Genomic DNA, 5,572 nt, shown 5'->3' on the forward strand with positions numbered 1-5,572 from the left:
AAGAGTGGCTGGATACTCAGGTGAGGGTCCAGTGACCCTGCTTGGCCCTCCTTTAATGAATGAGCACAATCGTCAACAAGCCCAATTGTGACTATGTTTAGCAATCAGGCTCAGCCTTTCCTTTACCTCCCTGGTTCCTTTCCCTTATCCTGGTTCCTGTAGTTATGTCTGGAAATATACTCACTTATCAGGGTTTGGTTCTAGGATCCACATATGAGGGAGAGCATACATCCTTTGTTTTTCTGAGTCTGTGTTACTTCACTTAGTATAACAGTTTCTAGGTCCATCCATTTACCTGCAAATTTCATTATTTCATCTTTCTTCATTGCTGAATAGAACTATATGTGTAAATATATCACAGCAATAGAAAGCAAACTAGGGAGGGCAAGTCCCCTAATAGTTAATCATTCACTGGTAGAATCAGCATACATCCTTTGTTTTTCTGAGTCTGTGTTACTTCACTTAGTATAACAGTTTCTAGGTCCATCCATTTACCTGCAAATTTCATTATTTCATCTTTCTTCATTGCTGAATAGAACTATATGTGTAAATATATCACAGCAATAGAAAGCAAACTAGGGAGGGCAAGTCCCCTAATAGTTAATCATTCACTGGTAGAATCATAAGTCCTTGTTGAGATGTTTTAAGCAGGAATGTGACTGAACCAAATGTCTCTGGAAAAAAAAATCTTACTACTCCAATAGATTGACGGCAATAGAGGGTTCTAGAAGGCCAAATCTGAATCTATCGAAACAACAGATATTGCTGACTTCTGTTTGGGGACATAATAGTTAAGAGGGGCAGAGTGAGGCATATTTGAAATGCATTGAGAGTTTCCAGGACTTGTGGTTGGCTGTTAGGTGCTTATCAAGGAGGATACCAACTTGATGGAAAGAGCAACTGTGTAAATGATGGTGTCACTTAAAATAATAGGGTCATGGAAATTTGGGGTGAGAGAGCTTGAGTTCAATTTTGAAGATGTTGTGTTGTCTGGGAGACATACAAGCAGTTCATGCTGGCTAGGGTATTGGATTGAAACTCAAAAGAGAGATCTGGGCTGGGGCTGCTCAACAGTAGAACCTGGGAATAGATAGGCTTCTCTTCCCTTATTGTCCCAGATCATTAGCCACAAGAATGCTTGTCTAATCCCCTTAATGTCTGAGGGCTCAGAGGCCTGGCTTGGCATACTTTCCCCTCCTTTCCTGGCTCATTGGTGGATGCCTGATAGGTGCTTACTAAGTGTCTGTGAACAGGACAATAGATGAAGGGGCCTCCTTCTTCCATGGTCTGAATTTCCCATTGACCTCTGGTTATCTAAAGAGCTGTCTTAAGTTTCATTGTTCTTGTTAGTTTTTCTGGTTCCAGGCAGACTTTTTGCATTAACATGTTAGTCATCAGTAGACAGTCATGACCCTCCCTTTTCACAATAAGGCTGGGTCATGTCAACTCAGAGGTCCCATCCTGGACCTAAACTTGGTATTGACTATGTAGGAGGCCATCTTCATTCCAGTGGGGAGGCTGTTGTCCAAGAATTGGACTACTAAGGAGAACTCTCCAGGCTTCCCAAGGGATACTCAAGCCTTTGGAATTTCACAGTCCCCCTCATGAGCCTAAGACTCCCTTAATCTCTATAGTCAATCCTTGACCTAACACTGAAAGTTGCTCAAAGAAGGAAAGAGCCAGACCTGTTGTAAGATGAAACATTTAAAAGGCCTGGAATTTGGAAATATCATCTGAACTTTCAGGCAGAAAGTTTCCATTGTTGGAAAGCTTTGTTCTGGAGATCAGAGAACCTGAGTTCTTGGTCTGAAATTCCCTGTGGAATATTGAGAAATAACTTCTCTTCTCTGGTCCCTTTTCTCATCTGAAACTGAAAAGACTTGATCTTGAAGTTGACCTTGGAGGGCTCTTCCCTTTGTTACATTAAGAGGAATTCTATGCTGGGCTACTGAGTAGTCTTGAGCTCTGCCTCACGGTGTCAAGATGCTTAAAAATCTTAGAACTAAATTGAAGGGTGTAGGACCCTCTGCTGACCCTCTAAGACAGACATCCCGTTTCCTACAAATGTCCTTGTATAGAATCTAGGCAACAGCAACAGGACTGTTTCTGTAGGGAAAAAGAAAACCCCAAGTTAGACTTCATTGTTTTTTATGGCTGAGTACTATTCCATTGTGTATATGTACCATTTTTCTTTATCCATTTATCAAATAGACACTTAAGTTGCTCCTATTTTTGGTTACTGCAAATAATGCTGTCATGACCATCGAATGCAGATGTCTTTTTCAGATAGAGGTATTGATTTCATTTCCTTTGCATAAATATTCTGTAGCAGAATTACTGGATCATACAGTAGTTCAGAATTTCCTTATCTATTCCCAAGAGGGACTGTAACTTGTTAAAGGTCATAAGTGGGTCCATACGAAACAGAACCCAGTCTGCTTTAACACATAGAGATACATGCACATGTGCACACATGCATAACTGCATACACATACCACCCTAAACCCCATCAAAGCTGTTGTTTCTCCACCGCCCTTTTGGCACCAACACCTGTCTGTGCAGCGCTCCTGTCTCTGGTGGAACATTCCTGCTCAGAGGGGATTGAAAGGGCACCCGTAGAATGCTAACCTTCCCTGCCCATTGGCAATTGTAGTTCCTTTAAACAGAGCCCAGCAGACGCTGGCTCAGGGGAGTCCAGCAGCCCATGAGGAGCTCTGGATTGTCAGAAACAACTTCAATCCACATGCCATTGGAAGCCCTCACCCTGTTCTCCATCAAGTAAATCCCCCAAGACAAGTGGCTTTGGTGAGGGCACTGATGCCTCTGGGTGTTGTCCTGCAGTCTGTCTGGCCTAGCTTTGGCAACGTCCTCACCAAACTTGATGAAGCCACTGAAGACGGTGGGCCAACCCTTATATAAAGCCAAGTTGAGAATCTGAGAACCTAGTGCCAAGGCTGAATGTCTGATCCAATAAAGATTAAGAGTTCCAGATGCTTGTCACCAGTCAACCTCTTATTAGCTTTCTGACCTTGGGCTTTAATGACCTGTTGAGGCCTCATGACCTTATGTAAATAAAATGGAGACAATCTGTCACTTTGCCATCCTGGAGCACATTATCCACTTTCCCATGTCATTTCCTTGAGTACTTGCAGAAGTCTAATGTCCCAGATCTTCTTCAAGAACACAAAGGATAAATATTTACTCTCTATAGTGAACTCACAGTTACCCAACAAGGAATATATTAAGTGTGTGGACACTCTAAAGACTTCCGACCCCACAATGAGGAGTATTTTCTTTTTTTTTTTTTTCATTAAATAATTCATTGAGAATTTCATACATGCATATAAGGTGTTTTGATCAAATCCATGTCCCTTTCCCTCCCCTCCAAGTCCTCCCATCTCCCCATCACTTTTTTTCTGACAACTTCATGCATTCATTTATCTTCTTTTATTTATTTATTTTTATGGATCTTTTGGCTACTCTAACAGTCCCCCTCTGAAAAGGTAACCCTAAAATCTTTTAAGGTTTAGATACAAGGTCCCCACATTTTGGGCCTTTGGAACAGAGTGTGTTGCTAAGAGGCCCAAGGACATTTTGACTGTTAGCCAAGAAACTGGCTACTTTTCTTTGGGGTCTTTTTACCCTAACTGCCTAGCCAATTCCTACCTCCTAGTCTTATCACACCATCCTCTGAAGAGCTTACCCAAGTTGCCAGTAGGGAATTGGGATACAGACCCCTCTGGCTTCTTCCATGCTGAACAGGGATGCAGGGTGAGGCAATTGGAGTACCCTGTTAGTGGGTCTATCAAAAGACTCCCAAATTGCATAACTCACAAGAGTTATCTGTAGGGAGGCAAGAAAGGCCTTGACTGGTGAATAGGGGATGTGAAAGAGAAGTAAAGGAAAGGGTAGTTAGCATTATGTATTCCAGAAAAGGAACCAGAAAAAAAAATCAGAACAGGGAAATTTTCAAATGTCATGTCAGAGTCCATTGGGACTTATTGACGAGAGCTTCCAAAACCATCTCTCTATTGGGTTCCTCCTCCATTGTTTGTGTGCATGTGTGTGTGTGTGTGTGTGTGTGTGTGTGTGTGTGTATGCATGCCAAGGCTGTACTCGAGAGTGATGGATTCAGAATTTGTTTTCAAGCACTTTGATAGCTGTTGGAGTGGCCAAGTCGGGCCTCCATCTGTGGGGTGGGGGGGCGGGGCAGGGGATGAGTAGGCACGAAATCAATGACACAGACTTTGGGAGTTGCTGCTCAGTAGCGGGCTGCCAGCGAGCTCATTTATTGCGTACAAAGGGCTTTCCTATATACCCCCTCAAACCTCCCCCATTGGCCCTGAGGGTTGAGCTGTATATTGTCTATTGGCATGACATCTGTCTCTAGCCTGGGCGGCAGATATCAGGTTAGCTGTTTGAGGAAGTAGGATCAATGACACAGACTTTGGGAGTTGCTGCTCAGTAGCGGGCTGCCAGCGAGCTCATTTATTGCGTACAAAGGGCTTTCCTATATACCCCCTCAAACCTCCCCCATTGGCCCTGAGGGTTGAGCTGTATATTGTCTATTGGCATGACATCTGTCTCTAGCCTGGGCGGCAGATATCAGGTTAGCTGTTTGAGGAAGTAGGTCGTGTTAGACTGGTGTGCCTGCACAGAAGTCTCCAGGTCCGGTATTCTGGCCGATCCCCACAGGCCCCTCCTACATTTCCACCCTTTTGTTTTTAAAGGCAGCCCAGAGGGAGTCAGGGTGCTGCCTGACATTTTCGTACCCGCCTCGAGATGACCTTGAGAATACGGGTTGTGACTGTCTTAGGTTGTTCTTACTCCGGGCATAAGCCTTACCCGTCACGGGAGCACACATCTAGCTCACGCATGTCTTAGGTTGACTTGTCCCTGTAGAATCTTACCCGTCATTGTCTACCAACCCTGAGGGAGGTATAGTCTCAGGGGGTCTGCCAGGGTGGAGGGCTAGTTTAGGAGGAGGCCTTTTGTATCTCAGTTAGCCAGGTCTCTATGACCTCTTGAGGAAGGCCCAGGCCTGGATGTCGTAGGGCGAAGAGGGCCTGGAGAGTCATCTTACTGATGGTCCGTTGGCAACAAATGTGTGACAGCAGGCACCTGAGGAGAAACAACACAAGAAGGAGCGGGCCTCCTACTATTAAGTAGGTTAGTAACCATGATGCCAGTTTGATAGTTTAGTCGAGCTTGGGATTCAGCTGCCTCGTCATATGCCAAATGCCAATTAAGGAAAACAGGCAGTTGGAGGACCGCTTTGAGGAGATTATACCAATCATAGTGGGTTTGCAACTGCATGGTCCATTGTTTTAAGACTTGTTCAAAATACGGGGAGTCAGGGCCAGACTCATTAACGGCCTTGCGAATAAGTGAAAGATCCATCAGGGGTGTTGGTATCCAGGGTTGCTGTGCGGCATTTGCACCAACATTAACAGGAAAAGTGAAAGTAGGGGGTTTTGGAGGTTGTGAGACCTGTGGCTGGGGTGGAGGGGCAAGGGCGGGCTTGGGGGGGTTCCATGTGGTGCAATGGGGTTATTTCTCTCCATGGATAAAT

General features: G+C 44.6%; 1 long non-coding RNA gene across 2 annotated transcripts in view; it reads right to left on the reverse strand.

The window, feature by feature from the left end:
* Positions 1-4,480: 4,480 nt before the first annotated feature.
* LOC115072038 overlaps positions 4,481-5,572 on the reverse strand; it is a 41,401-nt gene continuing 40,309 nt past the window's right edge. For both annotated transcript variants that reach the window (XR_003851100.1, XR_003851099.1), the window contains exon 3: positions 4,481-5,121. This is a non-coding gene — a long non-coding RNA (uncharacterized LOC115072038). The remainder of the gene's footprint in view (positions 5,122-5,572) is intronic.

The sequence above is a fragment of the Nannospalax galili genome, unplaced genomic scaffold (assembly GCF_000622305.1).
Source record: "Nannospalax galili isolate Female #2095 unplaced genomic scaffold, S.galili_v1.0 scaffold39, whole genome shotgun sequence".
Classification (NCBI taxonomy): domain Eukaryota; kingdom Metazoa; phylum Chordata; class Mammalia; order Rodentia; family Spalacidae; genus Nannospalax; species Nannospalax galili.